This window comes from Pongo pygmaeus, chromosome 4 (assembly GCF_028885625.2).
Source record: "Pongo pygmaeus isolate AG05252 chromosome 4, NHGRI_mPonPyg2-v2.0_pri, whole genome shotgun sequence".
In the NCBI taxonomy this organism is placed as follows: Eukaryota; Metazoa; Chordata; class Mammalia; order Primates; family Hominidae; genus Pongo; species Pongo pygmaeus.
In genome coordinates, this window is record NC_072377.2 from 178,588,813 (window position 1) to 178,602,007 (window position 13,195).

General features: G+C 42.9%; 1 long non-coding RNA gene across 1 annotated transcript; it reads left to right on the forward strand.

Annotated features, from left to right (window-relative positions):
- Positions 1–1,259: 1,259 nt before the first annotated feature.
- On the forward strand, positions 1,260–3,413 carry LOC129037158 (uncharacterized). Its single transcript, XR_008502735.1, has 2 exons — positions 1,260–1,352; positions 2,028–3,413. It is a non-coding gene; the product is annotated as an uncharacterized LOC129037158 (long non-coding RNA).
- Positions 3,414–13,195: the final 9,782 nt, after the last annotated feature.

Sequence of the window (13,195 nt, forward strand, 5' to 3'; positions counted from 1 at the left end):
AGATGGCATGCGTGTGAGTATCATGTGTGTGAGTATCATGCATGTGAGTGGTTCCATCCTTAGGAAGAAAAACATGGGAGGAACCTGCAGTGTGCAGCCTCTGTCCAGACCACCTGCTGAGGGGCCCAGGCACCCCAAAGTATACCCTAAATATGGTGGTCCAGGGAGTGTTGTGACTGAGTTTTCAGGTTAGCCTCTGTGCAACCTGACTTCCCATGGGCAGGGTGGAGTGCTGGGAGCATTGATTCAATTTTTTCCTTGAGAGCTCTTTACCCCCATCTCTCTCCAGAAAAGTACTGAGAGTCTAACTGCTCTATACTCTGGGAGGAACATGAACATGATTCCACCTCAGTTCCAAGCTTTCTGAGACCCACCCTGGGAACCAGCAAGCACGACAACTCTCCACCTTCTGCATCAGTCACTTCCAAGGAGGCCAGTGGGAACAGTTCATGCTGCTGAGTGAGATGTTGCCCAGAGGCCAAGGGCAGGGCTGCATTTTCTGATTCTTTTATATTTGTAGCAAGATACTCTTAGTGGAAGAGCCCAATATCTGGGCTTGCCTCAAAATCTCCTTAGCTAGATCATTCAATTTATGAGCTTTCCATCTTGCTGCAGTGTTGCCTAATTTCTGCCTCTCCATAACAAGAATCACCTTTCTTCCAGTCTCCAGTGCATTGTTCTCACTTTCCTATAAACCCTCACCAACATTCTCCTCTCACTACTGGCTTCTCCAGTGCCCTTTAGGCTTTCTCTGACACTTTCTTCCAAGTCCTTTCAGCTTCTGCGCTCTGCTCAGTTCCAAAGACACTCCCACATTGGTAGATTTATGTTCCATCAGCACCCCACTTCTGGTATTAAACTTTATACCAGCTATCTACTGTTAGGTAACAGCCAAAACTTAGTGACTTAAAACAGACACAAACATATATTATCTTTCACAGTCTCTGTGAGTCGGGAATTCAGGAATAGCTTAGCTGGGTGTTCTGGCTCCAGGTCTCTCATGAGGTTGCAGTCTAGATATGAGCTGGGACAGTGGTCATCTGAAGGCTGGTTTGAGGCTGGAGGATCCACTTCCAAGGTGGCTGACTCAGATGGTTGGCAAGTTGGTGCTAGCTGCGGCAAAGGCCTTGTTTTCTCTCCATGTGGGCCTCTCCACAAGGCTACGTGAGCAGCCCCACATGGTAGCTGCTTCCCCAGGGCAAGTGACCCAAGAGCAAAGGTTGAAGTCACAATGCCCGTATGACTTAGCCTTGGATGTGACACACCATCACTTCTGCAGTATTCTACTGGTAACACTGACCAGCTCTGATTCAGTTTGAGAAAAGAGGACACAAGAGCATGAATAACAGGAGGTAAGGTTCATTGAGGACCTGTGGACTATCTGGGAGCTGTCTACCACCAATAGTCAGAAGAAAAAATTAGGTATAAATATATGTATGTGTGTGTATATATATGTATGTGCACACATACATAATTTTAAAAATTGTATATTTATTTAAAAAATATATATTTATTATAAAAGTAATTTTATAAATATGTATTTATTATAATATATATTTTAAAATATAGTTTTAAAATATATATTTATTACAAATAACTTTAAAAATATATATTTATTATAAAAGTAATTAATGTTATTTGTAGAAATTTTTAAAAAAATTTAGAGTAGCAAAAATAAGACAGTAAAGATTACCCCATAATAGCCCCACTCAGAGAAAAATCATTATCAACATTTTGGGGCATATCTTATCAGCCTGAACTTTAAACATCTTTACAAAAATGGAATAATACTGGACAAAATCTTTCAGCTATCAATTTTTTCATTTACTAGTACAGTCAAAAACACAGTTTTATTGCATCTTTTTTCATGGTAACATTAAATTCCTGCCAATGATTAAGATGTAATTGATTTTTCCAATGCCCTATTGCTGGACATGTAAAGGTTCTCAAATTGTTACATCATTAACAAAAGTGGAATGACCATCTTTAGAGCTAACTTGCTGTCTATATCCCTGATCTTTCCTTAGGATGGATATAGAATACCAGCATCAGCAAGTGTACACGATTTACAGCACATTTGGTATCTATTACCAAGCTGCCCTTCAGAGAGGTTGTCTCTGTTACACGTTCCACAGCTGTGACTGAGAAAGCCTCTTGTCGCATTTGACAGTCCAGGTTACTGTCTAAAAACTTGAGTTTGTAAAAGCAACACGCCACGAGATAATATTCGTTGCAAATGTAACTGACAAAAGACTAACATCCCATAATACTAGAGCACCTACAAACCAAGAAGATAAACATCCCATTGGGAAAGTGTAAAAATATGAACATAAAGTTTACAGAAGAAAAAACACAAACGGCTAATAAACACCCAAAAAGATGATATTGTTTCCTGGTAATTAGGGAAATGCAAACAAAAACTACAATGGAATATCATGATATTGTGTATCAAATTTGCAGAGCATAAAATAGATTACATTCGCAATCAGCAAGTACAACCCAACCTTCAGCCTCATTGGACTTCTTGCCATTCCCCCAAACCATATCCATGCCCCTCTCCACAGGCTGTTCCTTCTGTCTGCATGCCCTCGATGGCACCAAGGGGGATGGGCACACTAACACAACTGCTGGGAATGGGAAAGTTTCCACCTTTTGGGAATAAAATCTAACAGTATTTGTTGGAATGTAACCTGTGCATACTCCACAGCTGGGCCACTACCTGCAAGAACCCCTCTAGCTGCTGCACAAAGCTCTTCTCTGCATCCTTTTTTATACTAGTGGAACCCTGGACACAGCCTGCATAGGGATCAAAAGGGGAGTGGTTATAAATATACTATGGTCCATCTCTAGGCTAGACTGTGATGCAGTGGTTAAAGCCCAGTATTGCAGAAGAGTGATTAAGCATTCGTGCTCCAAAGCCAGATGGCCTAGGTTTAAATCCCAGCTTTGCCACTTACTTGCTGTGTGATCTTGTGCAACTCACTTAGCCTTTCTGTGTCACAGTTTCTCCAATCTGTATAATGGACGATAACACTAGCCCCTACCTCATAGGGTCATTGTGAAGATTAAATGAAATTAATATTGCATATATCACAGAGTGACCCTCCTTGAAATTTATTAGATGAAAAAAGAAATTTCTAGAAATTATCTACACACATATTCTGATGGGATTTGTGTAAAGAATTTAACCAACAAACCCAAATTACACACACATACACACAGTCACACACACACACTCACACACACACACACTCACGTGCATGGAGGTAGATCTAGGAAGATCCATGACACACATGCGAGGCAGGTGGAATGGGGACATTAAAAGGAGGACTTCCACGTTTAATTCTGAATGGTTTGACTATTTTCTTTGTGCAATTTTAAAAAATCAAAGCAATAAATCACTGTAAAAGAAACCTGCCGGGTTTTGAGTCTTACCATTCTACCCTGGGCTCACTCTTCTCTCTCAATGAATTTCAGGTGTCTTCGGAATCATTTAGTTTAGAAGAGGAAGAAATGTCCCTGCACCCTACCAGTTGAACACTAATGCTCCTTTGGGGATTGCGCCCTCACTGTCTCTCTAAGCATCTGTGGGTTGGGGTCTTGTCCTTGCGGGCTCCTCCCGCCTGCTCAGAGTGCGCCCTCTGGTGGTGATAACTTGCAGTACTGCGCGCCCACAGCACGTGTGGGGAAGGCGAAAAGCCTTGCTGATTCTCCCAGGGGCTCAGCCCAGGAGCCCTGGGCTTTGACTCTGGGTCTGGTGCTAGTGGTGGTAACAGATCTCTTTCCCTTGTCGAGGAAGAACACTTTCTATTTGTTTTTAAGTTGTCTTTATCTAGGATTGTCAGATTTAGCAACTAAAAACACAGGATGCCTGGTTAAATTTGAATTTTAGAGAAATCACAAATAACTTTTAGTATGAGTATGTTGCATGGCATCTACTAATTTTACACAGCTCATACTTATATTAAACAAAATTATTTGTGGTTTCTCTCAGGCTTAAATTCCACTGGGCACCTGTGTCTTATCTTGTGACTGTGGGAGGAGATCTGTTGGGGAGCGGGTAGGGGAGGTGGTGAGAAAGGAAGGGAGAAGGCCTGGGTATGGTGTGTGATGGAAGGGCACGATGGTTCAGGTGAGTCTTTGGTTGCAGGAGACTGTAAATGGCATCTGCTCTCCAGGCAGCTGGAGCTGTCAGGTTGTAGAACAATGCTGCTCAGCCCTGGGAGCTTTGAAAACCTGATGTGTGGGTCTGATTCCCACAGATTCTGATGTCACTGGTTTGGTGGCATTGGGGTGAGGGTAGGCTCTGGCATTTTTTAAAGCCCCAGGCAATTCAAATGTGCAGCCAAGGTTGAGGACCACTACTCTAGGGGATCTGCAGTGTGTGCATGTGTGCATGCGTATGTGCATGTGCGTGTGTGTGCATGTGCGTGTGCGCATGTGCGTGTGTGCATGTGCATGTGTGTGCATGTGCGTGTGTGTGCATGTGCGTGTGTGCACCCACTCATGTGTATCCCAGATGCCTTCAGCTTGCATATTCCCAAGTTCACCAGTCTGGGTTCCTTCCCGAGAGCCTCCCAGTCCACATGTTATGGAAAAGCCTTGGGCTCTTTCCAAGATGTTTCTAGATTCCCCCAGGGCTTATATTTTACTGGTCATCCCTGGCTCTGATTTCCTGTTCACACTGAGCACTCCGTCTCATTCCTTTCTTCCCCTGGGACTGTCTTTTTCTTTCTGCCTGTCAGTTTAATGCTGGTCTTTCAATGACCACCAGCAGCACACAGCTGTCAAGTTTAGCAGATGTTTCCTGCAGGTCTGCAGTTAACAAGAGGTGTCATCCCCAAAGTAAATGATTCTACACTGAAGTCCCCATCTGGGCAGGGAACTCCTGCTAGGAGGAATTTATCACTGGCCATTTCCTCCTCCAATTCCCTCTGCCTCGTTTTTACTTCTGGGCCCTCTCATTCTCTTTCAGAAATCACTTTGTCCCCTCCCAAAAAAACAAAGAAACAAAAACAGAAACAAACCCTTCTTCCTCTAGCAGTCAGCATGTAGCTGCTGATCAAGTTCCAAATTGCAGTTCCTTTCTTAATCAGAACAACTCAACTCATTTTTCCTATACTTCTCCTATGTGTCCAGGTATTTCCGAAGTGATGCATGCTCCCTGGGAAGCACTGGGAATTCTGCACTTCTGGGCCAACCAGCTCCAACTGCAGCCAATGTTTGAAAAATAGCATCTCTCCCTTCCTTCTATAGGTACAAATCTTCAGCGATTTAGCAAATTCTCTTAAATAGCTAGAAGACCTTGCTGACTTCGATGCAAATATTCTGGCCAGAGAACTGAGGTCCTTGGATGAAACCCAATAATCAGAGGGGTCACAGTTTCCTTAGCCTGGGAGGAAGGCAGCTGGTGTCTCAGCAGATGTTCCTAAAAGCCTGGCTTTTTCCACATCTGTTCCGTGTGGTGGAGAGGGAGAAGAGGAAGGGAGAGAGGGAACAGAGAGGAAGCAGAGAGAGCTGAAGATTAAAACAATACTGTACAGGTCCCCGCTAAAGATGGACTCTCTGGCCGCCAGGAAAGGACTGAGAGATAAATAGGAGGAGCAAAATCTCGTGAGCATAAGAACCTGGGAGCTGGAGGCTGGTCCACCCACCCTCAGCTTCCAGGACCCAGAGGGAGGCAGGCACAGCCGGCCTTGGCCCTGTGGAACCAACACCTTCCAGCCAGCCTGCCAGGAAGCCAAATTCCAAATGTCTAACTGTATTTTGCACTCTTCCACAATGTGACCTGCAGCTGCTCTGATGGCCGCTAGGATTCCATAGGGTACTGTGCAGTCCAATTGGAAATTTGACTTTCCAATTCTTCCCACTTAGCCAGCTGCCATTTCCTTCCCTCCTAACGGCTTTCCTTCCTATCCTTTTCCCTCTATATTTTCCCCCTTTGTTTTAATAGTTCAACATGAAACTTTACTCTGTACACTCAGGTTAGCAAAAATTAGAAAGTCAGCTAATGCCAAGTGTTGGCTGGAGTTGGAGGGGGGAAGAGGAACCCTTGTTTTCTGCAAGGGAATATGAGAAGGTGCAGCCACTCTGGAGAGCTGTCTGACGGTGCTAGTTCAAGTCGACTGTGTAAATCTTCTGCCCGTGACTCAGCAATGCCACTCCTCGGTATGTGGCTCAGAGACACTCTCTGTCCAAAAGGAGCATGTGGGGAGGTGCCCATTCAGCATTGTTTCTGGCAGGGTCGTTGGCCACTCAGGCACCCATCCCTGGGGAAGATAGAAGTAAATGTGGTGGGTGCACACCTTGGAGAAGCATCTATCAGTCAGAAGCAAGGAAGGGGATGTCCACACAGATTTAGGTAGCTTACGTTAGATACTATGTTCAAATTCAAGGATGCACATCAAATGCACAGAAAGGCTGCCTGTAGGGGAAGGGACTGCAAGTGGAGAATGGGGATTGTAGTGGATTGAAGATGGTCCCAAATTCCTTGACACTCCCTGCATGGAGAGGTGAGGTGGGGTGCCCTGCGCAGGCTTGTGACTGCTTGACCAATAGAATACAGCAGAAGTGGTGCTTGTCAGTTTCCAGGCCTGGGCCTTAAGAGGGTGGCAGTTCACCTCACCTCTCTTAGGACACTCTCTCTGGGAGCTTGAAGCTGTCGTGTAATCAACTGCCCTAACACCACCAGGATGGAGAAGCCGTGTTCAGGAGCTCTGGCTTGTGGTCCCAGCTGAGCCTAGCCTTGCAGCCAGCCCCCACCAGCCAATGTCACCAGACAATGTGAGTGAAGCCATCCTGGGATCTCTAGGCCAGCCCAGCACACCTACAGGCTGATTACCATGGAATGACCTCAGTTGGCACCACATTCATCAAGAGAATCAACCAGCTGAGTCCTGCAAATCCCAAATCCACACACTTGTAATATGATAAAGTATCTAACTTTGGGGGTATATAGTAGCCTGTTTTCATGCTGCTGATAAAGGCATACCTGAGACTGGGAAGAAAAAGAGGTTTAATGGACTTATAGTTCCACATGGCTGGGGAGGCCACACAATCATGGTGGAAGGTGAGGAGGAGCAAGTCACATCTTACATGGATGATGGCAGGCAAACAGAGAGCTTGTGCAGGGGAACTCCTCATTTTAAAACCATCGGATCTCATGAGACTTACTCACTATCATGAGAACAGCACAAGAAAGACCCACCCCCATGATTCAATTACCTCCCACTGGGTCCCTCCCACGACATGTGGGAATTGTGGGAATTACAATTCAAGATGAGATTTGGGTGGGGACACAGCCAAACCATATAACTCCACACCTGGACCCTCCCAAATCTCATGTCCTCACATTTCAAAACCAATCATGCCATCCCAACAGTCCCCCAAAGTCTTAACTCTTTTCAGCATTAACTCAAAAGTCCACAGTCCAAAGTCTCATCTGAGAAAAGGCAAGTCCCTTCCACCTATGAGCCTGTAAAATTAAAAAAAAAAAATTAGTTACTTCCTAGGTACAATGGGGGTACAGGCATTGAGTAAATACAGCCATTTCAAATGGGAGAAATTGGCCAAAACAAAGGGGCTACAGGCTCCATGCAAGTCTGAAATCCAGTGGGGCAGTCAAATCCTAAAGTTCCAAAATGATCTCCTTCGACTTCGTGTCTCACATCTAGGTCATGCTGATGCAAGAGGTGGGTTCCCATGGTCTTGGGCAGCTTTGCTTCTGTGGCTTTGCAGGGTATAGCCTCCCTCCTGGCTGCTTTCATGGGCTGTTGAGTGCCTGCAGCCTTTCCAGGAGTATGGTGCAAGGTGTTGGTAGATCTACCATTCTGGGGTCTGGAGGACAATGGCCCTCTTCTCACAGCTCCATTAGGCTGAGCCCCAGTAGGGACTCTGTGTGGGGGCTCTGACCCCACATTTCCCTTCTGCACTGCTCTAGCAGAGGTGCTCCATAAAAGCCCCGCCCCTTCAGCAAACTTCTACCTGGACATCCATGCATTTCCATGCATCCCCTGAAATCTAGGCAGAGGTTCCCAAACCTCAATTCTTGACTTCTGTGCACCTACAGGCACAACACCACATAGAAGCTGCCAAGGCTTGGGGCTTCCACCCTCTGAAGCAACAGCCTGAGCTGTACCTTGGCCCTTTTAGTTATGGCTGGAGCAGCTGGAACACAGGGCATCAAGTCCCTAGACTGCACACAGCAGAGGGACCCTGGACCTGGCCCATAAAACCACTTTTTCCTCTTAAACCTCTGGGCCTGTGATGAGAGGGGCTGCCACAAAGGTCTCTGACATGCCCTAGAGACATTTTCCTCATTGTCTTGGTGATTAACATTCGGGTCCTCATTCGTTACTTATGCAAATAAATTTCTGCAGCCAACTTTAATTTCTCCTCAAAAAATGGGATTTTATTTTATATTGCATCGTCAGGCTGTAAATTTTCCAAACTTTTATGCTCTGTTTCCCTTTTAAAACTGAATGCCTTTAACAGCACCCAAGTCACCTCTTGAATGCTTTGCTGCTTAGAAGTTTCTTCTGCCAGATACCCTAAATCATCTCTCTCAAGCTCAAAGTTCCACAAATCTCTAGGATGGGGCAAAATGCCGCCAGTCTCTTTGCTAAAACATAACAAGGATCACCTTTGCTCCAGTTCCCAATAAGTTCCTGATCTCCATCTGAGACCACCTCAGCCTGGATTTATTGTCCATATCATTATTAGCATTTTGGTCAAAGCCATTCAACAAGTCTCTACGAAGTTCCAAACTTTCCCATATTTTCCTTTCTTCTTCTGAGCCCTCCAAACTGTTCCAACCTCTGCCTGTTACCCAGTTCTAAAGTTGCTTCCACATTTTCAGGTACCTTTTCAGCAGTGTCCCAGTTTATTGGTACCAATTTACTATCTTAGTCCATTTTCACACTGAGATAAAGAATATCTGAGACTGGGCAATTTACAAAATAAAGAGGTTTAATGGGCTTACAGTTCCACATGGCTGGGGAGGCCTCACGATCATGGTGGAAGGCAAGGATGAGCAACTCACATCTTACGTGGATGGCGGCAGGCAAAGAGAGAGAGCTTGTGCAGGGGAACTCCTCTTTATAAAACCATTAGACCTTATGAGACTTATTCACTATCATGAGAACAGTGCAAGAAAGACCCGCCCCCATGATCCAATTACCTCCCAATGGGTCCTCCTCATGACAAGTGGGAATTGTGGGAGTTACAATTGAAGATGAGATTTGGGTGGGGAAAAAAGCCAAACCATATCAGGGTACTTTGTTGTCAAGCAACAGAGAGTCAGAATGGGAAGAAAAGGCAATAAATAATGAGAGGCCTCATGCTGAGCAATGATGAGCCTTGGTAGCATAGAAGTGTACAGGGCAGTCTGCTCCTTGCACCAGGGTCCCAGGAACTGGGCCCTTCTGCCACTCCTCTGGGCAAGAAAGAAAGTCCCCAGTTCAATTCATGCAATCCAAGTCCCATGGTAGAGAGGCCAGAGCAGCTTTTGAGAATAACCAGAGTAGGTACTGCAGAGCTGACAAGCAGCAGGAGATAATTGATCCTTTTATCTATTAGTCCCACAGCTCAGAAGTGCCACATACCCTGTGGTATTGTCAATTTAGCCACCATTAAAATTGATGTAGAAATATTAGTATGTTGTCAGGGTTAAAATAATTTCAGATTAAAAATGTTAAAATATAATTAATAAGCAAGACATAGCAAAAGTGGCTCAGTTGAATTAAAATTGATCAATATTTGATAAATACCCATTATATGCTAGGCATAGTACCAGCATCAGGGATAGAGATAAAGTCAGACACAGTCTTGTCTCTGGGGAAAGGCAAAGATTAAAGTTAAACAATAAACTTACACTCACCATGTGCCAGAGAACACTTCATGAACTTGGAGTTTCTGTAGCCTTCTTAATGATAATCTGATAACATGATGCTATTATAATATATATTTAAATATTTAGTGGTTTTTTTCCAGGGTGAAATCTACTTATATATTATCCTTCTTCCAAAGCAGCATTTTGAAGAATAATGGTTGCTATCAACAATTTTGTAGATAATTAAATTACTAGAACATCAGGAATTTTTTCCCTAAAATTTCTTCACAGAAAAAAATTATTGTCAAAATTCAATACCTCTGAATTAGTTGAGAGAAAAAAGACTATATTAATAGAGCATAATTTCTATTTTTTAAGTGTGTTAATTTAGATCCTACCTTGTTCCAAAAATAATTTGGGATGGCTTACACAAATGTGTACCACATGAAGAAAAAGAAAATTTGATACAGAAATCAAGACAAAAGAAAATTAATAGGAAAGAAAAGGAAATAAAAGGCATCCACATCAGAATAGAAGTAAGCTATCCATACTTGCAGATAAAAAAAACCTAAGGAATGCACTAGAAAACTATTAAAACTAATAAATAAGCTCAGCAAGGTTGCAGGATACAAGATTAATATACAAAAATTCATTGTATTTTGATACAGCAGAGTGTGTAAAAGAAAAACAAAATTTTAAAAACTTCAATTTACAATAATAACATCAAAAACAATAAAACACCAAGAAAATACTTAACAAAAGAAGTGCAAAACTTATACTCTGAAAGCTATAAAACATTGTTGATTGAAATTAAACAAGACCTAAATAAATGGAAAGACATCTCATGTTCATGGATTGGAAGACTTAATATTGTTAAGATGGTACCATGGATTGAACTGTGATCTCCAAAAAGATGTTGAAGTTAGTCTTAACCCCTAGTACCTGTGAAGGTGATCTTATTGGATATAGGATCTTTGCAGCTGATAAAGTGAAGATGAGATCATTAAAGTGGGCTCTAATCCAGTATAACTGGTGAAAGGGGAAACTTAGACACACAGACAGACATGCACACAGGGAGAACACCATGCAAAGAAGAAGGCAGAGATTGGGTTGATACATCTAAAAGCCAAGCAACACCAAATACTGCCAGTAAAACATCAGAAGATAAAGGAGAATGGCATGGAACAGATTCTCCCTCACATTGCTCAATTGTACCTACACCTTGACCTGGCAATTCTAGGTTCCAGAACTTTAAATAAGAATAATATTTTAAATAATAATATTTTTAAAAGAATAATATTTTGTTGTTTAAGTCAACCAGTTTGTGGTCTTCATTATGGCTACCCTTGCAAACTAATACAGATAGTGATATTCCCAAAACTGATCTATTGATTCAAAATAATCACTATCAAAATCCCAGTTAGCTTCTTTGCAGAAATCGACAAACTGATCCTAAAATTTGTATGGAAATGCAAGGGACCTCAAGTAGTTGAAACAATTTTGAAAAATAAGGACAAGATTGGAGGACTCATACTTCTTGATTTCAAAACTTACTACAAAGCTATAGCAATCAAGACAGTGTCATATTGTCATAAGGACAGACATACAGATCAATGGAATAGAATTGAAACTCCAGAAATAAACCCTCAAATTTACAGTCTACTGATTTTTTACAAACTTGCTAAGATAATTAAATGTGGAAGGAAGACTATTTTCAACATATGGTGTTAAGATAGCTAGATATCCACATGCAAAAGAATAAAGTTAGACTCCTACCTCACACCTTATGTAAATACCCCTAAAGTGGGAGAGCAAAATAAGCTTATCATCATCAAGATGCCAAGGCTGGTAAGAAGGGGATGTGGCCAGGTGCAGTGGCTCATGCCTGTAATCCCAGCACTTTGGGAGGTTGAGGCGAGCGAATCACGAGTTCAGGAGTTTGAGACCAGCTTGGCCAAAACTGGTGAAACCCTGTCTCTACTAAAAATTAAAAAATTAGCTGGGCATGGTGGCAGGTGCCTGTAATCCCAGCTACTTGGGAGGCTGAGGCACGAGAATTGCTTGAACCCGGGAGGTGGAGGCTGCAGTGAGCTGAGATCGCACCACTGCACTCCAGCCTGGGCAACAGAATGAGACTCTGTCTCAAAAAAAAAAAAACGATATGAAAGAAGTAAGGCAAAGATGAAATCAAACCATTGATTTAAAAAAAACAAACAATTAATTTGCAAAGTTTCAATTTATAGAAAAATTGCAGACAATACAGACACCTTCCCACACGTCCCACTATTAAAATCTTGTATTATTATTGTACATGTGTCACAATTAATGAACGAACGTTGGTAAATGTTAGGAATTAATGTTAATTCAGACTTCCTGAGTTTTTCCCTCATGTCCTTTTTCTATTCCAGGATCCCATCTAGATTCCACACCACATTTTGTCACCATGTCTCCTTGGGCTTCTCTTGGTTGCGACAGTTTCTTGGACTTTCCTTGTTTTGATGACCTTGACAGTGTTGGAGTATTCGTCAGATATTTTGTAGAATGTCCCTCGACTAGAAATGTGTCTGCTATTTTTCTTATGATTAGACTGGGGTAATAGGTTTGTGGGCAGAGAATCACAGAGGTCAAGTTCCATTCACATCACATTCTATCAAGGGTACAGACTATCAGCATGACCTATCGCTGTTGATGCTGACCTTGATCATCTGGCTGAGGTAGTGTCTGTCAGCTTTCTCCATTGTAAAGTGACTCTTTGCCCCCCTTTCTATACGTACTCTTTGGAAGGAAGTCACTATATGTGGCCAATATTTAAGGAGTGGGAGTCATGTTCCTCCTGGTTGAAGATGGCTACATTAAGTAGCTCCATGATTATCTGGAATTCTTCTGCATGCGATATTTGAACAATTCATTTAAAATCTGTTACAAACCAAAGCAGGGGGCAATGGGGAAGGCATGGGGGAGAAATGTCTCCAAGCTTGGAATTGCTCTTCTACCCTTTAGGGAAATGAAGGGATGGTGCAAATCTAGAAGGAAAAGAGGAAAGAGAGCTCGCAAGCTAGGGCACATGCAGGTGGTAGCTGTGCCTTTCCTCCTGCTTGCTCACCAGCACAGTGAAAGCTGGGCAGCCCACTGATGTCACTGCCCCAGGCTGTCTCAACTGTACCTCAGATTCCATTAACATGCCCCAGAATCTTGAAATAACATATTGGTGAGCCTCCTAAACAATAGTGGAAAAGTTTTCCTTCTTTTGTTCTGAGCAGACTGTTTTTAAAAAGAGTCAAATGGTTACAAGACCACAGCAAAATCATCTGTTTCAAGAGTGTCTCTCCTCCTCCCTCCTCTCTCTGAATGAGTGGCCGGCGCTGA